General features: G+C 41.6%; 1 protein-coding gene across 1 annotated transcript in view; it reads right to left on the bottom strand.

Moving 5' to 3' along the window:
- The window catches only part of SEMA5A (semaphorin 5A), a 668,529-nt gene that overhangs the window by 520,818 nt on the left and 124,369 nt on the right, over window positions 1-23,342 (bottom strand). The gene's annotated exons all lie outside the window — the stretch shown is intronic.

The raw sequence follows: 23,342 nt of genomic DNA, 5'->3' as shown, positions 1-23,342 counted from the left end.
TTGTCTTTATTTAATTAGGATCATGGCCAACTAGGCTTAGAAATGGCAACTATAAATTAAACACATTGCACCAAACTTCTCCCAGTTGCCTTCACTCATTGCCATTGAAGACAATGGGATTGCACTGTTATAACTGGAGTAAGAATTTGGCCCTTTATTTTAAAATATATTTTATATTTAACTTACAATAAGAAGTGCTTCTTATCTGTTAGGCTACTCAAGTGAGTGAAATGGCTAATGTTTTCCTTCCGGCCACAAAAAACAAGTATGGATCTGGTCTCAAATGAAAACACTGCTGTATATTCATTCTAACCCAGTTACTGACTTATGGATCCAAGGTCCTCCAAAGGAACCCACAAATCCACATGATATTCCTCAGTACTAGATTTTGGCTCTCTGATTCAGCTGACAGATCTCACAGAAAACATGTAAGCAGCAGGTTCATTCCACTGTCTTAACATTTATTTATTTCCGATAGTAACACTCAAAGAAATACACCTCTCCCTCGATATAACGCTGTCCTCGGGAGCCAAAAAATCTTACTGTGTTATAGGTGAAACCGTGTTATATCGAACTTGCTTTGATCCACTGGAGTGCGCAGCCCCACCCCCCTTTACTGCATTATATCCGAATTTGTCTTATATCAGGTCACGTTATATCGGGGTACAGGTGTACTTTTTTGTTAGAAACACAACTGTTTGGCAAACTATGCTCCCTTTTGAAGATACACCAACACAAATGTGGAAGAGATTTAGGAGGGGTCAGAATACCAGTACAACAGAGGCTGTGGTATGGGTAAGAAGGGAGAATTAGGCCCTAATAGTGTTGTTTTGAAAGTTCATGGGCCTTTGTATTGGTTTTTCAGGAAATCGTGATGTCAGATAGTGATCACTCTTCTTTTCTACGATGGATTAAATTTAAAGTCTGCAGATTATTTTCTAAAATAAATTACGTACAAATAAACATAAATTGAAAAGCTCAATTTTAAAAAAATATCATCACTTCAAGTTTTTTATGTGTATACCACAGTTAGAAAAATCATTCTGCATTCAGCTAGCTAAAGTTGAGGACAGAATACACAACGAGTACAATGAATTCAGGATCCCTCTGAGATCCTGAGCCTGCTATCCTTTCACATGCAGAGCTCTCATGGATTTCAAGGAGATCCCTGTGCATGGAAAAACTGCAAGTTGGTAAAAGATTCCTATTGTAGCTCCAAGTCTGGAATCAAGAATTTTGTAGACTTGTATGATTACCTTCATATTGATTCATAGATTCATTCAAAGAATGAACATGACATGACAGAGAAAACATCCGTTGAGAGAAAGAGATGCATTTTTTTTCCAATCACCAATGTTAAAATCTAAGGACAAAAGTGAAAAAGCTTTTAAAAATAAGAAAACTTGACAAAACAGTATTTATGTACTAACTGGTAGCATGTATCCAATGAAGCTATTAAATTACAAACAATTGGAAAGTCAAACAACCAAAGGCTGAGTGTCTCCTGATATGTTGTTCCAATGCACAGAAACGTCTTTTTTTCCTCTTTTCCCCTTTCAGAAGCTATATCCTGGTTATTTTTCATCTAATTAGCATTTTCAGTGTTTTCTCTAAATGTCTACAAATGGCTGCCCTTTCATCACTTGCTTTCAACACCTTAAGGGGAAAATATCTATTTTATAGTGTTACTTTTCAAAACAAAGATGTAGGGACAAATCCACTTTGTAAGTCATAGCACCTTTCCAATGAAACAGTCAACTGCTGAGAAGCTGATCAAAGACTAAATTACATAAAGTGTCTCTGATGTCTCCATCACATCCAAAATTGCTTTTGAATTCAAGAGCTTTAGACTAGTCATTTTTCATTTAGCATTTTTTGGACTTGTAACAGAGTGGCATGCCCTTAGGGGAGGGAGGGCCAATAGCTAGCCAACCCTGGTTACGAAGGAACCCCACCTAGACTGGATCATGTGGTTCCTCTGTAAGAGCAGCAGGAAGCTGCAGTGCAGGGGGGTGTGAACTGAAACTGAGTAAAAATATAATTCAGTCACATTCAGTGTCTCCATGTGAAAGGCTTCCATAGCAACTAAATTACCAGAACTGTGTTAATGCACACAGTACAAAATCAACGTCACATTAAAAAAAAAACATACAGAGAAATTGCACCACCAGAGACACCTCAAAGACCTCAAAAGCAGTGCCCTTTTCTAATAGTTCTTTCAACATTTTCAGAATCAGAAATAAGGAAACCGATGTGTGAAGGGCTCAGGCAGCTAAGAGATACCTGGGACATTTTCAGACTACAGCAGCAGGAGATCTATCTATATTTTTGTTTATTATTAACTTGATTATTAAGGCTGCAAAGAGATACAAATTATAAATCATACTATTTAAAGTTTCCTTCCAGGGGTTGAAAGGAAAGGGGTTCATTCACTGTAGGCAGGAACAAAGCTCTCTCCATTCATCCATCCTTCTCTGATCCTCAGCTCCTCTACCATATATGCAGAGTTAAGCACAGCACAATTCCTCACCTTTCTTCATACGTACAGAGCAGTTTGCAGTTCAATGGTCTGTGGTTAATTTTATACACCAGCCACAGATTTTCTGAGAGAAAACTGCAGTTCCTGCATTGTAGCATTCCACCCATGGGTTTGTGACACTGTAATGAAACAATTAAGGTTCTTTCCAGATCCTTTTTCCTGTATAGATACTTTAAACAATAATAATAGGGGCCATTCATTGTCATTTGATTTACCATTGCAATTCCCAATCTCTTGTTATCTAAGCTCCTTCCACCAGAACAGACACAGAATGCCACAAGGAAGACAATGGGAGCAGGTTAGGAAGCAGGTGATCCACAAGTGGATCTTTCTGATATTAAAGGGTTCAAAGAATTACAAGTTTGGAGAATCACTGACTTTGCTATTCTTAAAATTGATAATGAAAAAGTCTGTATTACTGAACTCCTTCCTTGGCACTAACTGCTCTCTATCCTGTGACTCCTTTCCACTTATCTACAAGCATGCTCTTATATTCTCCATCATGAAAAGTACTTTCCATCAAATGTTCTGAACTCTAAAAGTCCCAACCAAACTCTGTCTTCCCCTTTGTCTCAACAATTCTTGAACTGGCTGCCTAGACTTCCCCTCTTCCAAGTCTCCCTTTCAATTTCTCTAATCTTTTTTCTGCTCTCTACTCCACCAACACTATCCTCACCAAGAGCAATTACTCCTCCTACTGAGGTGAAAAGGCCATTCTGACCTACCTGCTCACATGGTTGGTTACTCTTTCGTTTCCTGCTTCCTCTCTTTTCCAGGCTCTTGTGATTGCACTCTCATAGTTCTCGTCCTCTGTTGCGGACTATTCCTTGAGAGTCCTCTTTACTGTTTCCACCATTTCAACTATTGCCTTAGCCTCTAACCTCAGACTCTTTCTTTATCATAATATAACCCCACCATGTTCCCTACCTCTTAAGTTCACAAACACAATAACATCCTCAACTCGGCACTCTCTTTTTCCCCCGGCTCCAAAGCTCTCACTAGTCTTGTAATTTCTTCTTGTATGACACCAACAAAATCCATCTTCACCACACTATAATGGGGATTTGAATTGGTGGTATTTAGGTAGAAAAGAGAAACAGATTGTTTCTTTCCCTTTAGAAGGTGAGGGTTTTGGTTAGGAACATAGACAAAACAGTTAATCAACTCCTTTTTTCTCCTATCCTCCCCCCATGCTGGACACAGGTGCCGGTATATGTTCTAAAATAATGAGCCTGCACCTATTCCTCTCCAGGTTGGGCATTTTCCCTTTTGCTTATGTGGGTCTGGAAACACCTGACACAAAACCCAACCATGCACAGAGGAGTTTTGTAACCATTTATATCAAAGAATGTTATGCAAAGGGATGAGACACATCAATGGGCCAGAACGGGGCTGGGAAACTGAAGGAACTTCAACAGCAACAATGAAACAACAGCACAATCCCTTCCTCCGCCTAACAGGTGCCACAGACCTTCAACCCACACCTCCTGCCTCTAATCCTACCTGTGGTTCACACCAGTGAGATGTGCTAGCCTGGGGAGGTAGCTGCTCCTCTGGTGCCTGCTAAGTTTGGGCCTCCAACCTGGCAGGGTACATTGCTCCTCGGCCTTCTCCTGCCCTTGGACACACACAAGTCTGAGTCCAAAGTGCTCTCCAGTCACCCTATCTATCCATGTTCATCACAATTCTTTCCACAGGCTCCTGCACACCCCACCCATGGCAACACAGGCCTTCCTCCTCCCACAGAGCTCCCACACAGACATACAACACACTACAATGAACAAGGTGGTGCCCACCCTCCGGCTCCTTCCAATTTTCCTGGAATCCTCCAGATTCTTGATACTCCATCACTTGGCTGCTCGCACAAAGGTGCCACTGGCTGGCTTATTAGAACAGTTTGTATTAAGGTTATTTTAATTGTAATTAATTTGGTGCCAAAATGGGCCAAAACCCATTCATCACGAGAGAAATATCTTTGAATGCAGCATAGAATCTCAAATTACATTATGGCTGACATTCCTGCCAACAGAATGAGCTCCTGCAGCCCTCTTCAGTGAATGTGAATAAGGGTTGCAGAGTCAGGCTTCCCAGCCCAAATGGCCACACATCTAATCAGAGATACTGTTACAAAGTTTACCTATATTATAGTTTTTCAGACGCTGGCATTCAATAATTTATTGGATATCAAAAACAAACAAAAAACCCAACAGCTATGGAGTGTATAAGTACAAGTATTTTGCCCTCGCTAGTATAATGGTGCATTCCTAAATATTAACTATTGCATGAACTTCCCCAAAATGTTGAGTTGGTAAACAAAACATGAGGGTGTACTTTGTGTAATGGACCTTTTCTGCCAGTAAAAGACATAAGAAAAGTGTAGTGAAGTGGTGATCAGGGGACTTACTGGGTTACTCATAGTATTATGGGCTGGTGCCATGCTCCCTCCCCTCCCTTTCTTCATGTTTAGTTAGTATTTGTTTTCCCCACTCTGATTGTAGTTGAATAAAGCAGTAAGGAAAGAGTGTTTCTTGTGCAGTGAGGATCCCTTTACAAAACTGGTGATGAGGGCATAAGAATGGCAATTTATGGGAAAATTGAGGAATTTCATGCAGAAAATGAGGATTGGCAGCCACATATTGAGAGACTGGGCCACTATTTGCTTATAAAAGAGATTATAGTTACAGACAAACAAAGCAATTTCCCTTTGTGTCTGTGGCAGTAAAACCTACTCCCTCTTAAGGAGTTTGTTACAACTACAGAAACAGGAGATAAATGTTTAGAAGATCTGCAAAAGATCTTAACAGAGCGCTTCAAAAGATCTTAACAGAGCGCTTCACCACAAACCCAGACAACATTATTTTGGAATATTTCCAGTTTCATCCTACAATGAGGAGGCCGAGTGTCACTGTAGCTGTGTATATGACAGAGCTAAACAGACTAACAAAATATTGCTCATGCAGAACTGGCTTAGAGGATAAAATGCAGGACAGATTTGTTTCTGGTATTACTAATAAGAGATTTCAAAAAAAGTTGTTAGTGGAGGGGAATTTAACTTGGCCTAAAGCAGTAATATTAGCAACAGCAATGCAAACAGCAGTGAAAAACCTACAGGATTTGCACTTAGAATGCTGGGCAAATCAAACTGACTCAACAAATAAAATGCAAAGCCATTTGCAAGAGATTCAGGGCAGGTCTGTACTAGAAACTTACATAGCGCTTCTGGTGAAGAAGCTGTAAGCCAACAGGAGGGAGCTCTCCAGTTGGCCTAATAACTCCACCTCTGCAAGAGGTGGTAGCTATGTTGATGGGAGAAGCTCTCCGCCAACATAGCGCTGTCTACCTGGGGGGTTGAGGTCGATATAACTAATGTTGCTCAGGGGAGTGGATTTTTCACACTCCTGACCAACGTAGTTATACTGAAGTAAGTGTGTAGTGTAGACCTGGCCTCAGATGCCGTAGGGATGTTTCAGCTGTGGAGAAGCTCATTTTGCATCAGTTTGTAAATGTAAAATGGCCCTGGGTCATAAATGAGTGAACACTTAGCTAGAAAATGAAAAGATGACTATTGAACAGAACCTCCAGCCCAGGGAGGTAGACCCCCAAAAGACACAGTGGATGAGGTACACACTATGCACTGTCTAAAAAGGAAGAAAGCAGGAGGACCTTACAACAAACTAATGGTAGAATTAAACAATCATCATACAAATGGAAATTGATACAGGGTCTTAATCTATAGCGACGAGATCATTGTTCACTCTCCTGTTAAAGGAAAGAACTGGATCTCAGGAAGGAAATAAATGCTACATCAAAGAAGTACATCAGGCCATAAACCAAAGTCATTAACGCAGAATGTTGTGATGCATAAATAATCTCTAGGAGCTTGAAAACTTTTGTTAAATTTTGCAAAAATGTTCATCAGTTCTGACTGAAGATAAGCTATCTCTCAAAGACAAAAATACCTATCATATGCAACAAAACACCATATTTAGGGCCCTATGAAATCCACATTAATGAGAACATGGATGGAATTGCAGAATCAAAACAATAACATGGAATCCACGCTCTCCCTGGCACTAGGATTGCAGCAGCAGGTGAGCAGGGCGAGCTGCAGCCTCTGCAGGTAAGAGGGAGAGTGATGCAGGGAGCTGGGGCCACAAGGAAGTTCAGGGCCGGCCTCTGGAATTTAAGAGACCACCCAGCGCAGGGAGAAGCGTCAGCATCTGGAATTTAAGATCAGCTTCTGAGAACTCAGTTCCTTGCTATGTCAGTTTCATGTCAGGCGTTGCAGCTTCCAGGCAGATTCTAGCCATGCACAGGGGTGAAAGTGAGCTGGTGCAGGCCAGTATGGAGTACTGGTAAGAACCCGCACCGGCCCATATGGTATGTAGGGTCTGTAACAGCCGGGCCGCCGACAGGGGAGGACAAAAGGGGCAGGGACGTTAAAGCGCTGCTGCAGCAGCACTTTAATGTTGCTGCGCCCCCCTGGCAGGGCCAACGAGGGGGGTGCAACAACGTTAAAGTGCTGCCATGGCAAAGGACCCAGCAGCGCTTTAACATCCCTGCCCCTTTTGTCCCCCACTCGACTGCTGACGGGCAGAGGAGGGGGGGTCAAAGGGAGCAGCTGCACTGGGGCCAGCAATTTAAAAGGGCCCGGGGCTCCGGATGCTGCTGCTGCTACCATGGCAGCGGTGTACAGAGCCCCGGGCCCTTTAAATCGCCACTGGAGCCCTGGGCAGTGCCTGGTGGCCTGGAAGGGCTGGCAGGGGAATGCTGACCCCCATCCCCGCCCCTTTTGCCTAGAGCAACCAGACAGCAAGTGTGAAAAATTGGGATGGGATGGGGGGTAATAAGAGCCTATCTAAGAAAAAGACCCAAAAATCAGGACTGTCCCTATAAAATCGGGACATCTGGTCACCCTACTTCCGCCCGAGACCCCGCCCCGGCCCCATACCGGTAAGTATCCAGAGTTACTTTCACCCCTGGCCATGCAACAAAACATTGATCGGTACAGAAAACCACCATCTCTCACCCATCCCCCACCAGAACGGTGTGAACAATGGCTGGTGTTTCTGCACAACACTCAGAATGAGCCCATCCCAGATCCACTGGATCTTTGCACTTACTGGAAGGTTATGAAGGGATTAATGCCTAATGGAGCAGAGGTTGCCCTACCTTACATCTTCTTCCCTGTTAGTTCTGTAGACAGAGAGAAGCTTTAGTAAATATAAAAATCTACTTACAGACAAGAGGGAATCACTTTCTGAGGAAAACACTAAAAGGCTAGCCATAATGTACCACAATGGAGATGTCTGCCAGAGATGGCAAAAATAATGACATTTAAGTTTGTCAATTTCTAATGCTACTCAACAATAAGCTGTTGATTTGATAGTTTGAAATTATTTAATCACATTTGAAATGAACTGAAGCATTCCTTCAGACTATAGGAAGTTTGAAAGTACCAAGCTTAATTTAAAATGGCAACAAGGACTGCAGCAAGGCTGGATTATTTTGTTTAGTGCATTATTTTTATTTTTTAAATTATTCAAATATGAATTATATTGGCAGTTAAATTGACACTGTAAGAGGCTCTTACTTCTGTGAATTTCTTGTGTTACTGTTCAGCAATGTCATTTTGGTGGTATAACCGAGTGCACATTAAAAAGTGATTTAAAATGTGTTACTTTTACCATGTATTTTATATCTGCAGGATGTTTTGTTTAAATTTCAGGATTTTTTTGTAAAATCAGTTTTTCCCATTGCAATCCAATTCTGAAAATTTTTATGCATTAATAGTAAGGCTACTTAATTGTTGCCAATGTATCAAACAATTTTGATTAAAAAACCCATGAAGATGGAATTAATTTTTTTTAATGGAAAAAAAGATCAGAAACTAACAAATCCTAATATCCACAATAAAAAATAGATTTCATACAGCCCTACATATTCCTATATCAGTTAATTTACCATTTTAAAATAAATATTTGGTATTTTTGTGCTGCAAAATACAGTTGGGCTATTGCTGTTAAATTATCTGTAGCACACTTCATTAAGGGACAGCTTTTGGCAAGTAGACTGAGGAGACCTGGATAATATTCCAAGTTATGTTGCTGATTTGTAGTCTGATCTTGATCATCTCCATTACCTCGCTGTACCTTTGGACAATAACGTTCACACAACTTTAAGTACTCTAAAATCTACAGATACAAAGCACTATTGGTGCATGTTGTTGTTATTAAGTTAGAAGACTAGATTGTGACATTAAAATACCAGCTGACAACCCTAGGTATATGTGTTTTGAAATGCCTGGTGAAGAGCAGTGCTGACAGCCAAAAAGTGAATAGAATTTATTATTTGAATTGTGTCACTGCCCAAAGGTCCCAATTAGGACTGGGCTCCATTGTGCTGGCACTATACAAACATAGGAAGACACGGTCCCAGCCTTGAGGAGCTTAAAATCAAATACATGCGTACGAATGAGTGACAGAATGTCAGAGCTGAAGCTTTCAGATACAGTGGAATCTGCTTAATGTGAACTTGGATATAATTAAACTCCAGTTATACACCTCTACCCCGATATAACACGGTCCTCAGGGGCCAAAAAATCTCACCGACTTGTAGGTGAGACCACGTTACATCGTCTGCCAGAGCCCCGGCGGGGATTTAAAGGGCCCAGTGCTCCAGCTACTGTGGGGAGCCTCAGTTCCTTTAAATCACCACCGGAGCTCTGGCAGTGGGGCTCAGGTGGTGATTTAAAGGGCCCGGTGCTCCACATGAATTCGGATATAACGCGGTAAAGCAGCGGGGCTCGGGTGGCGCTTTAAAAGGGCTCCCCGCTGCTTTACCACGTTATATCCGAATTTGTGTTATATCGGGTCGCGCTCTATCGGGGTAGAGGTGTAATTAAACAGACTCAAGTTCCAAATTGTTTCAATGCACTGCAATAAGCAAACCACAATTCAAGTTAGAGTGAATCTCTGTTAAAATAATAATATAGTGAAATTTTTCCAAGAAAAGTGACTTCACAGTACCTCAGTCAGAGCCCAGACTTCTGGAAAACAAGACTGAACAGATTCATGCAGGTATGCAGATTACAAATAATAATGAAGGGACTAATCCTGAAAATTGCGGCTGCTTATAAAGCTCATTGCCTAACAATGCAGAAAGCATCACATCCACTACTGCCTCCAGTATGCACTGCTGGGGGGGAATAATATGTTGTCTGGCAGAATCATAGAGGATAATTTGAAAGAGAAAAAAACAGATTATATATAGCTTGAGGTTATGAAGAAAGCGTCTGGTCATATGCAGCAGACTCCCATAATTATACAGCTGAAGTAATAATGCACAAACAAAAAGCCATTAAAAATGTTCAGTGTTTAACATCTGAGCCAGTTTTCATGTGAGTCAGTATGTTCCACAAGCTGGCTTATCCACTTTGTTAGTTTAAATGCTGCAAAAATATTTAAACAATGGAGTGCATGCACTTCATTTAAAAGATAGGTGGCCAAATTCATCACTGGTGTAACTCCACTAACTTGAGTGGACTTACACCAGAGATGCATTTGGTCCAGGGTCCAATTTTGGAAGGGGGAGGGGATGAATTTTGCTTTTTAAGAATGCATCAGTGAGCCTTTAAATATTTTATAGTAATCTTTCCCTAAACATGCTGGAACCCTCTTTGATGGCAAAATAAAGAATGTGTAACTTCACAACACATAATGCCTTCAAATACAAATTCAGGATGAAAAGTGACTGTGAAATCCTCAACAAACATCACATCCAGCACAACCTCTCCACATATGCAAGGACAGCGATAAAGTCCCTGAAATCCAACCACCAGATAGTGATCAAACCAGCAGACAAAGGGCCACCATTATGGTCCTCAACTATGATGACTGTGTCAACGAGGCCATCTAGTGAACTTTTCAACACCACTTACTATAGAGAACTCAAAGAAGGCCCCACACCACAGTTCGCCCAGGAATTGAAGGATATTATCAAATGTTTTCCCAAACAACTCCAAAAGAAACTCTACAACCTCATTCTCCACAAACCCACCTGAGAGACATCTACATGCTTCTCAAGATACACAGACAAGAGAACCCAGACAGACCCATCCTATCTGGCCACAGCATTCTTACTGAAGGAATATCGGGATTCACAGAAACTATTCTCAAACCACTCACCACACAAAGGGCCAGATTCCTCCAGGACAAAAACGACTTCTTCCGAACTCTGCACATCAACAGCCTGCCTCAGAACACCTTTCTTGCCACCATTTATGTCATCACCCTATACACCAAAATCCCTCAACATGATGACATCGCTACCTGCCTCAAATATCTACAAGACAAAGGACAACACTCAGATATTGACCCCAAGCCCATTGCCAAACTCATCTATTTCATCCTCACCTATAACACTTTTACATTTAACAACAAACACATTATCCAAACCACGGGAACAGCCATAGGTACCAGGAAGGCTCCCCAACATGCCAACATCTTCATTGGCTACCTTCAGGAAGAATTTCTGGACAAATGCACCATGAAACCAATAATATACCTGAGATATGTCAATGATATTTTCAGCCCCTGGACAAATGACCTAATCTCCCATATAGATTTCCATCACAAGTTCAGCAATCATCACATCAAACTCTCTCCAGAAGACTCTCACACCAGCATCAACTTCCCAGATACCACAATCAGCTTCAACAATCAGACTCTGCAGACAATTATATACAAGAAACCCACAGATCACCACACTTACCTTCACAGATCCAATAACCCCACAAACACACCAAGAAATCTGTTATCTACAGCCAGGCACTCAGATACCACAGAATATGATCTGGGGAAAAGACTGGGATACACATGTTAAGCCACTTTAAACTGCTTTCACCAAACAAGAAGTAGACTGCATCTTGGAATGGGCAACCCATATGCCCCAAGAGAACCTGATTCAATATGGGGCGAGAAAAAAACAACTCCAACCATATACCCTTAGTTGTCACCTCCGACATCACACTGGAACCCTACAGGGTATCTTTAAACAATTAAAAACCATGCTGTATGGTGACCACATCCTGATAGAAATCTTTCCCTGCCATCCTCTTCTGGCCTTCCTTGCTAAGCTCACCGTCAGAAGCAAGCTCCCCACAGACTACAATATACTCAAAACTCAAAGCAGCATCAAACAACAGACACAAAACCTGCACACATCTCTACTGCTATGACATTTAGTCATCTCCCTCCACACACAATATGCCTTTCAAGATCCATGATATGACCCTAAGCATCCTTGTATAAGAAATTATGGATACTCATTGATATTACGCTTTCCAGTCTGTTACCCGAACAAAAGGAGACAAAGGCTTTCTCTCCAACAGGAGAGAGGGCAGCTATTTACCTCTCTCTTAACAGGAGTTTTGACATCAAAGTTGGGGAAAGTTTGAGCTTTTGGCAGCCAGGTAGATATGCAGCAATTTATACAGCCATGTAATCACATTGTAACTGAGGTCCTCTTTATAATGGACATGTTATCTTGTGTTTCTGGTTGGCATTAGTTCTCATTATCCTTGACAATTCATTCAACAAAGCTCATGATATAAATGGCAACTCACAACTGAGTAGTACAATCAATTCTGTTTAAACCTAATTGCAGTAAATTGCCCAACTGAAAGCATGTCTTATTGGGAATGCCTTTAAGTACATTAGTGACATGAACTGAAACAAACAAACAAAAAAAGTACTGAAACTGCAGATTTGGTTTACTAAATGGTTACACCAATGGTAACTGAATGGCTGTTAAGAGAGCTCCTGTTTGCTTGAACCAAAGTCATCTCTTCCCATCCTGCCTTAGTAAACCTTAGTAAACTTGAGACCACTACTCCTTGTTCTGTCTCCTTGTTTTATTATATTTAATATCTGGGACATATGGGGAGAGGAGTTGAGGAGGAAGGTAAAAAGTTGAGGCCACCATGTTGGTTGTGGGCAGTAGGCTAGGCATTTCTGAGAGTAGTAGCCAATCAGAGCAGAGGAATTTGTATGACTACTCTGTTTTCTGATAAATTGAGCACACAGTGAATGTTCAAATATTTGTTCTCCAAGTGGCTGATGGAAACCTTCAAGCTTGTCTCTCTCACCAACAGAAGTTGGTCCAATCAAAGATATTACCACAACCACCTTGTCTCTCTAATATCCTGGGACCAAAGTGGCTACAACAACACTGCACACAGCAACCTTCAAGTCAGTCAGAATGCAAGAGTTTTCACAATAAAGAAATACCATAAGTTGTGGGTCAGTACCTAACTACCACCACTGCACTCTGAGTAGCTGAATGTTTCACTTCAGTATAATATTCATTCAGTTGAAGGTGGGAGGTGGGAGATAAATGATGCACAGGTTCCTTCCCTTTTCACATACTGTAAGCTAGGTTACTTGTCATAGCCTTTGTGTTGTGTGGGTGAAAATCTATCTGCTTTTAGCCAGGAAGCCTTGTGCATCTTACAGACATGAAAGCAATCTCAGTATGCATAGGCAGAAGTTTGTAAAGGCAGTGCAGGAGGGAAAAAATCTTGATTCATGGGCAATACCTTGAATACTCCAATAAAGCACAAATATTGGGGAAACTGAAAGAAACAAAAAACAGTATTGAAATGGAAGACACAAGGCAAGAGGGAGAGTGACTGGTTATTCTGCTTGGAATACAAGTGCCTTGTTCTTGTTTACTGCTTTCTTCACATGCCTCAAATTGGATTGGGAAGGATGCACACTGCTATTCATCACTTACTGACAATTTCCCAGTTCATGCCTCATTTCAAATATTGTAGAGCAGCTGTAAATCAGAAAAGTGGCATGAAATTCCAAAGACAGCTGGTTGCTTCAAAGATTCACTGGATAAACCACGATTTTATTTATTATTACGATTTCTTCTGGGATTAAGTTGATTTGATACCTTCTTGGGTGCAGGTCTTTAACTGACAAGCTGCAAGTTAAAGCATCCAGTCCATCATTCAAGATTTATCAATATTAACAAAAGAGTACGTAAATATTAACATAAGAGTAAGCGAAAGCAAAAGAGGAAAACCAGACTCAACATGAATTTTTCTCTATGGCTCCAATAGCCTATCAGATGACACCTTTAGAGGTGTAAAATTCCTCCCTTTTGCCACCAGCAGTTGGCTGTAGGGGGCAAAATGACAAGTCCCTTTTGCAGACATGTCACATCTGTCTAGTGAGGTGTAGGTTGTCAGCAAAAGTAACCTCCTGCCTCTCCTCCAAAAAATCATTTTCAGGGAAACCTGTATAATCAACCCAGTTTAGCCATCCACCTAATGCAGCTAACTGCACATTCTGAACTCAGTAGGGAGGTATGGTCTATTTCTTTTGGCACCTTCTCCCATTCTACATTAGTCTTTTGTTTCTTCTGTCAAGCAGATTGTGCCAGCAGCCTTCCTAGTACTGCTTTGCTCAGCTCTGACTCCTGCTGTTGTGACAGAGCTTTAAAGAATAGAGAGAGGGGGAAAGTTAGAATGGCAGCATAAGCTCTGTTCCCCTCAGGAATGTACTGTATGGAAACGGTCACTGCACAAACATGTTCACTTGCACCAAGATCACCAAAGGGAGCCCCTCTGTTCACTTTCAATTTATTTCTACAGGCACAGAGCTTCTGATGTGTGGTCCACTTTCTTACAGCAGAAAATTGTATACGGATGCCAAAACTGTCCCCTTGGTATCAACAAAGGGAAAGAAAAGTTGCAGTCCTGGTAAGAATTGCATTCAAATCACAGCAAGCATTCCCACCAGCCTCCACAAAAACAAACAAGAAAAAAAGAGACTGGAATTCATTCAGCCCCAGCTTCAGTTTCACAATACCTATAATTGCTCCCAATGGACTAATGAGGAAGCCAGCTCTCAGTCTCATAGGAAATGCTAACAGCCACTCGGAAATAAAAGACAGTTGGTGTTGTACAGCAGATGAAGCTAGCTCCTAAAACCACAGGTTGTGTGTGTGTGGGGGGGGGACTATTATGAACGTAAAGCTTTCAATTAATCCATCATATGACAGGAAGAAGGTTCATCAACTTTGTCTTTCTTTTGTGGCTTTGACTATTCTAAACTGAACTGGTGCACACAGGATGGCTATATTTATAAGTCTAACAAAATATGGTGAGATCACCCAAAACAAATGGCCAATGTGGGAAAAATCAATTATTGCTTGGAAACAGCTTTAGGTGGGTGTTCCCAAGCTGCTCCATTGAGACAAGTTGCATTATTCTAAATGCTTATTTAATCATCTGGTTTAGGTTTCCAGGCTTAGATCAAATGTAATTACTACCTTGTAAACGATAGATTACTGATATTTTCACATAAGAGTATCTGCATTAAAATTCACTATGATGTAAATGACTCATCTTGTTTGCTCTTCCCCCTTGACTACGAATCATATTGCACAGTCTTTATACTTAAATTCAAGGATTCATAATGGAAGTGATTAATTCTCATTTCAATGCACTTGACATTCTTGGACCTTTTAGGTTTACAGTGCATACCGTGGAAATGGTGGAAAACAGCATCTATAAAATCTTGTAAAACACAATTCACAATAACCAGTTCTCCACACAGGGACTAACCTAGTAAAAACTGGGATTCATGCCTCATCGCTAGCAGGGTGCTTAGATTTTTATTGCACTTTTTTAATGTTCTAATTTTATTATATAAACCAGATTTTGATTCTCTATGTTGGATGAGTACTAACCTCCTTGGTATAACAAATGATTAAGACCAGAGACAGCTTCCCATTACACTTGTCATAATATTTTTCTGAGCAGTAAAACTGTTAAGATTAAACTTTCAAATACCATAGCAACTCATCTGTAGCTCCTCTAAACATATTTTTAATTCATCATGTATTGGATAGGAAAGAGTTCTCTTGAACAAATGTTCAAGTGAAAATTAATGTTAAATACTAATATGTTACCTTGCACACTGCAAGTTTTTGGTTCTCTCACCTGATTTTGGCAACAATATAACTTGTTCTTGCAATGCATTTCAAATAACTACTTTTATGTCTTGGGCTACTAAAATAATTCAAAGAATGAACTTATTTTTAACAGAGAAACAGGGATCAAGTAATAAAATTAACCTACAAAGGCTACAAGTCAAAAATATTATTTTAAATGATTGCAGCACATTTTGCACTGCCCCTCATTAGGGGCCTCAGGAAACATTGTCCTTTCCATCCACAAAACACTTCTACAAGCCACAAATTAATGATACACTGAGATTTCTAACACCCTTTCTTCCTCTGACTACCATTTAGTGTGTCACTTTCAGTATTAATAAATGAGTGAGCAGGAATAAAAATACTCCTGAACACAGTATATTATGAATTTGTTTTATTTGGTGAAATACACTGGAAAAGATGCATCTCATTTGATTAAACTCTATTTTCATTTAACACTAGATGAATCACTATGACCCTCAAAACTGAAATATCTCAAAACTGACAGATTCACTGATCAAAATTGTTCGGATCCCTACATAAAATTTAAGATATTTCATCTTAACAAAAAGAATAATTTGGAAGGCTGGCAACGTTCATGAGAGAATTGCACTCTAGGAATTAATAACATAAAACTGCTTCATCTCTCCTCATAAACCAAGGATATGATTATTTCAAACTAACCACACCCTTATCAAGCTTTCTTCCTTAATTAACACGCTATCAGCTTTTTATTCAGAACAACTAACACCAGCAGCACTCCAAGAGAACAGAGCAGGAAAATGTTATCAGAGTCAAACAACCCCCAAAGAGAAATTTGAGCCATATCTGAATATGCTAAAACATTCATACTACTGTTATTTTTTAAAACAACAGAAAAGTAACTATACTGTAATGTGCAACTGCTGTAATACTTGCTGGTGTGGTGTGGTATAATGGTTTGATGACTATGGGTATGTCCATACTACCTGCCGGATCGGCGGGTAGCAATCAATCTATCGGGGATCGATTTATCGCGTCTTGTCTAGATGCGATAAATCGATCCCCGAACATGCTCCCCGTCGACTCCGGAACTCCACCAGGGTGAGAGGCAGAAGCGGAGTCGATAGGGGGGCCGCGGCTGTTGATCCCGCACCGTGAGGACAGGAGGTAAGTCAAACGACGATACGTTGACTTCAGCTATTCTATTCTCATAGCTGAAGTTGTGTATCTTACATCAACCCCACCCCCTAGTGTAGACCAGGCCTATGAGTTTGGGTTGGTCATACTATTCAGGCAAAACCATGAGTTACAAAAGTCATCTCAAACAAGTGCTCCTAAACATCTATACCACACCAACCCGTTACATATTTTCTATATGTTGTAAAGAAAACTACTTTTAAATTATTTGATAGAATTTTTTAAGCATTATTAATACTATTAATGCTATTTTTCATCTTCCTCTGCCTGTGAAATCAGGTGTACAAGGGAGAAAAGTGTTATAATTAATACAATTTCAGAAACCTCTAAAATTATTTTATTTTTTTCATATAGAAAATGCTGTGATATTAAGGTCCAGTATCTCAGAACCTGCCAAGATGTAAGTGCATCTATAGCAAGGCAGTTACCCTGCTCCTAGGGGAAAAGGTTAAAGGCAGCTTAAGTAGGCTGATTGGGGAGGCAGCCACAGCTGGCCCTGATATAAGGGCTAAGGGAGGAGCTGGGTCAGTCTCACTTCAGCCTTGTAGTGCGAAGGATCTAACTGCCTGGGAGCACAAGGTACCAGAAGCAGGGCAAGGGCAGCTCCAGCCTGGCAACTCCCCAGGCTGAGGCCTTCTTAAAGGCCTAAGAAGGTACTGGGGCTGCAGAGGTGCAACCTGGGGATAGGCAGAGGCAGCTGGTCCAACCCCCTTGCCAGTGATGAGTGGCCATTACAGACTGCAGTTTGTCCCAGAGAAAGGGACTAGATGTTGACTGGCAGTAGCAACTGAGGCAAGGTGGGCATAGAACATAAGAACGTCCATACTGGGTCATACCAAAGGTCTATCCAGCCCAGTATCCTCTCTGCCGACAATGGCCAATGCCAGGTGCCCCAGAGGGAGTGAACCTAACAGGTAATGATCAAGAGATCTCTCCCCTGCCATCCATCTCCATCCTCTGACAAACAGACAAACATTCCTTACCCATCCTGGCTAATAGCCATTCATGGACTTAACCTCCATGAATTTATCCAGTTCTCTTTTAAACCCTGTTATAGTCCTCGCCTTCACAACCTCCTCAGGCAAGGTGTTCCACAGGTTGACTGTGTGCTGTGTGAAGAACTTCCTTTTATTCATATTAAACCTGCTGCCCATTAATTTCATTTGGTGGCCCCTAGTTCTTATATTATGGGAACAAGTAAATAACTTTTCCTTATTCACTTTCTCCACATAACTCATGATTTTATATACCTCTATCATATCCCCCCTTAGTCTCCTCTTTTCCAAGCTGAAAAGTCCCAGCCTCTTTAATCTCTCCTCATATGGGACCCATTCCAAACCCCTAATCATTTTAGTTGCCCTTCTCTGAACCTTTTCTAATCTCAATATATCTTTTTTGAGATGAGGAGACCACATCTGTACGCAGTATTCAAGATGTGGGCATACCATGGATTTATATAAAGGCAATAAGATGTTCTCCATCTTATTCTCTATCCCTTTTTTAATGATTCCTAACATCCTGTTTGCTTTTTTGACTGTTGCTGCACATTGCATGGATGTCTTCAGAAAACTATCCACGATGACTCCAAGATCTCTTTCCTGATTAGTTGTAGTTAAATTAGCCCCCATCATATTGTATGTATAGTTGGGGTTATTTTTTCCAATGTGCATTACTTTACATTTATCCACATTAAATTTCATTTGCCATTTTGCTACCCAATCACTTAGTTTTGTGAGATCTTTTTGAAGTTCTTCACAGTCTGTTTTGGTCTTAACTGTCTTGTGCAGTTCAGTATCCTCTGCAAACTTTGCCACCTCACTGTTTAACCCTTTCTCTAGATCATTTATTAATAAGTTGAATAGGATTTGTTTTGGGGCCGGTTTTGTTCAATATCTTCATTAACGATCTGGAGGATGGTGTGGACTGCACCCTTAGCAAGTTTGCAGATGACACTAAACTGGGAGGAGTGGTTGATACGCTGGAGGGTAGGGCTAGGATACAGAGGGACCTAGACAAATTAGAGGATTGGGCCAAAAGAAATATGATGAGGTTCAACAAGGACAAGTGCAGAGTCCTGCACTTAGGACGGAAGAATCCCATGCACTGCTACAGACTAGGGACCGAATGGCTGGGCAGCAGTTCTGCAGAAAAGGACCTAGGGGTTACGGTGGACGAAAAGCTGAATATGAGTCAACAGTGTGCCCTTGTTGCCAAGAAGGCTAATGGCATTTTGGGTTGTATAAGTAGGGGCATTTCCAGCAGATCGAGGGATGTGATCATTCCCCTCTACTCAGCACTGGTGAGGCCTCATTTGGAGTACTGTGTCCAGTTTTGGGCCCCACACTACAAGAAGGATGTGGATAAATTGGAGAGAGTCCAGCGGAGGGCAACAAAAATGATTAGGGGGCTGGAGCACATGACTTATGAGGAGAGGCTGAGGGAACTGGGATTGTTTAGTCTGCAGAAGAGAAGAATGAGGGGCGATTTGATAGCTGCTTTCAACTACCTGAAAGGGGGTTCCAAAGAGGATGGATCTAGACTGTTCTCAGTGGTAGAAGATGACAGAACAAGGAGTAATGGTCTCAAGTTGCAGAGGGGGAGGTTTAGGTTGGATATTAGGAAAAACTTTTTCACTAGTAGGGTGGTGAAGAACTGGAATGGGTTACCTAGGGAGGTAGTGGAATCTCCTTCCTTAGAGGTTTTTAAGGCCAGGCTTGACAAAGCCCTGGCTGGGATGATTTAGTTGGGTTTGGTCCTGCTTTGAGCAGGGGGTTGGACTAGATGACCTCCTGAGGTCCCTTCCAACCCTGAGATTCTATGATTCTATGATTGGTCCTAGGACTGACCCTTGGGGAACACCACTAGTTACTCCTCCCCATTCTGAAAATTTACCATTTATTCCTACCCTTTGTTCCCTGTCTTTTAACCAGTTCTCAATCCATGAAAGGACCTTCCCTTTTATCCCATGATAGCTTAATTTACATAAGAGCCTTTGGTGAGGGACCTTGTCAAAGGCTTTCTGGAAATCTAAGTACACCATATCTGCTGGATCCCCCTTGTCCACCTGTATGTTGACCCCTTCGAAGAACTTGAATAGATTAGTAAGACATGATTTCCCTTTACAGAAACCATGTTGACTTTTGCCCAACAAGTTATGTTCTTCTATGTGTCTGACAATTTTATTCTTTACTATTGTTTCAACTAATTTGCCTGGTACTGATGTTAGACTTACCGGTCTGTAATTGCCGGGATCACCTCTAGAGCCCTTTTTAAATATTGAGGTTACATTAGCTAACTTCCAGTCATTGGGTACCGAAGCTGATTTAAAGGACAGGTTACAAACCATAGTTAATAGTTCCGCAACTTCACGTTTGAGTTCTTTCAGAACTCTTGGGTGAATGCCATCTGGTCCTGGTGACTTGTCACTGTTAAGTTTATCAATTAATTCCAAAATCTCCTCTAATGACACTTCAATCTGTGACAATTCCTCCGATTTGTCACTTACAAAAGCCGGCTCAGGTTTGGGAATTTCCCTAACATCCTCAGCCGTGAAGACTGAAGCAAAGAATTCATTTAGTTTCTCCGCAATGACTTTATCATCTTTAAGTGCTCCTTTTTTATCTCAATCATCCAGGGGCCCCACTGATTGTTTAGCAGGCTTCCTGTTTCTGATGTACTTAAAAAACATTTTATTACCTTTTGAAGTTTTTGGCTAGCTGTTCTTCAAACTCCTTTTTGGCTTTTCTTGTTACATTTTTACACTTAATTTGGCAGTGTTTATGCTCCTTTCTATTTACCTCACTAGGATTTGACTTCCACTTTTTAAAAGATGCCTTTTTATATCACTGCTTCTTTTACATGGTTGTTAAGCTATGGTGGCTCTTTTTAAAGTTTTTTTACTGTGTTTTTTTAATTTGGGGTATACATTTCAGTTGGGCCTCTATTATGGTGTCTTTGAAAAGTGTCCATGCAGCTTGCAGGGATTTCACTCTAGTCACTGTACCTTTTAATTTCTGTTTAACTAACCTCGTCATTTTTGCATAGTTACCCTTTCTGAAATTAAGTGCCAGTGTTGGGCTGCTGAGGTGTTCTTCCCACCACAGGAATGTTAAATGTTATTATATTGTGGTCACTATTTCCAAACGGTCCTGTTATAGTTACCTCTTAGACCAGATCCTGTGCTCCACTCAAGACTAAATCAAGTATTGCCTCTCCCCTTGTGGGTTCCTGTACCAGCTGCTCCAAGAAGCAGTCATTTAAAGTATTGAGAAATTTTGTCTCTGCATTTCATCCTCAGATGACATGTACCCAGTCAATATGGGGATAATTGAAATCCCCCACTATTATTGAGTTCTTTATTTTGATAGCCTCTCTAATCTCCCTTAGCATTTCATAGTCACTATCACTGTCCTGGTCAGGAGGTCAATAATATATCCCTACTGTTATATTCTTATTAGAGCATGAAATTACTATCCATAGAGATTCTATGGAACATGTGGATTCATTTAAGATTTTTACTTCACTTGATTCTACATTTTTCTTTCACATATAGTGCCACTCACTTCCCCCCCACCTCCGCACGACTTGTTCTGTCCTTCTGATATATTTTGTACCCTGGAATGATTGTGTCCCATTGATTGTCCTCACTCCACCAGGTTTCTGTGATGCCTATTATATCAATATCCTCCTTTAACACGAGGCACCCTATTTCACCCATCTTATTATTTAGACTTCTAGCATTTGTGTACAAGCACTTTAAAAACTTGTCACTGTTTATTTGTCTGCCCTTTTCTGATGTGTCAGATTCTTTTTTATGTGAATTTCTCGTCTGATCTGGCCCATACTTTATCTTCTTCCATCCTCTCCTCCTGACTAAAACCTAGAGAATCTTTATCAATACAGTCTCCTCTAACAGAAGTCTCTGCCCAATCTATGTGCTCCTCTGCAGCAATCGGCTCTCCCGCGTCTCTTAGTTTAAAAACTGCTCTGCAACATTTTTAATGTTAAGTGCCAGCAGTCTGGATCCACTTTGGTTTAGGTGGAGCCCATCCTTCCTGTATAGGATCCCCCTATCCTAAAAGTTTCCCCAGTTCCTAATAAATCGAAACCCCTCCTCCCTACACCATCGTCTCATCCACGCACTGAGACTCTGAAGCTCTTCCTGCCTATCTGACCTTGCGCGTGGAACTGGGAGCATTTCTGAGAATGCCACCATAGAGGTCCTGGATTTCAGTCTCTTTCCTAGCAGCCTAAATTTGGCCTCCAGGACGTCTCTCCTACCCTTCCCTATGTCATTGGTACCTACATGTACCACAACCACTGGCTCCTTCCCAGCACTACACATAAGTCTGTCTAGATGCCTCGAGAGATCCGCAACCTTCACACCAGGCAGGCAAGTCACCATACGGTTCTCTCGGTCATCACAAACCCAGCTATCTACGTTTCTAATGATCGAATCTCCCATTACTAACACCTGCCTTTTCCTAGAAACTGGAGTTCCCTCCCCCGGAGAGGTAACCTCAGTGCGAGAGGATACCCCAACATCATCTGGAAGGAGGGTCACAATTATGGGAAGGTTTCCCTCTGCTCCCATTAACTGCTCTCCTTCCCTGAGCCTTTCATCCTCCTCAACAGTGCAGGGGCTGTCTGACCAGAGGTGGGACAAATCTACAGTTTCCCGGAAAGCCTCATCAGCATACCTGCCTCCCTTAGCCCCCTTCCAAACTCTCTCTCGAAACTCCCTGTTCATAAAGCTCCCTGGTCGCTGACTCACTGCTTTATAAAGCCCTGGCCTTCCTGATAGCCCCGCCCCCTGACTAAGGCTCAGCCAATGAACAGAGGCTTCTAGATTTCAAACCTTTTTTAGAAGCTCACAGCTTCCAACTGCCAGCCACAGCACACGGCCCTTCAAACAAACAGACAGACAGACAAACACAAGCTCAGCACACAACAAGTAACCCCCAAACACAAACACACACTACAGACAGCCACTTACCTCAAGGGTCCTGTATTTGCTCCTCCTCCACCTGGAGAACTCCCTCTCGAAACTCCCTGTTAGTAGCCCCTGTTCGCAAAGCTGGGAAGGGGGAGTGGGTTCCCCTGGGAGGGGAGACCCAGAGTGCAGGGGGCACTGCTGCAGGGCAGCACCCCCAGGAAAGGGGTACCGGGGTCCGGGAGGGACATGGGGCCTGCGGTAGGTGAGACACCGGCCAGAAGGGGGTGCTCTGAGGCTGAGGCACTAATTCACAAGGCAACCAGCAGGAGGGGCTGTGCTGGTGAGTGCTCGACCTGTTATATCATTCCACAGATAAGCTAGGAATCTCCTCTTTTCAGTGATATAAAGCTCTTGTTTCAGACCTTAAATCTGTCACTTGTGCAGGACTGAGTCTTACACTTTCTGTTAACAGACATGCCATTGATAAACAGCCCACAGAGATATCATCTTATAGAAGTGGAGCAGTTGAATGAAAGCAACTGTTAGACAAGTCAATGGGGGAAAAAAAGATGAGTGGAGGGGTAATGGGAACACACAAAGGGCAAAGTACTCAAGGGTCTCTGCCCAACACAGATACTATAATCACTACAGAGGAGAAAGAGTTAGCAATCTCCATGCCAC

Source organism: Mauremys mutica, chromosome 2 (assembly GCF_020497125.1).
Source record: "Mauremys mutica isolate MM-2020 ecotype Southern chromosome 2, ASM2049712v1, whole genome shotgun sequence".
Classification (NCBI taxonomy): Eukaryota; Metazoa; Chordata; order Testudines; family Geoemydidae; genus Mauremys; species Mauremys mutica.
Note: the sequence above shows the minus strand (reverse complement) of the source record. Positions and strands in the feature narration are given on the sequence as shown.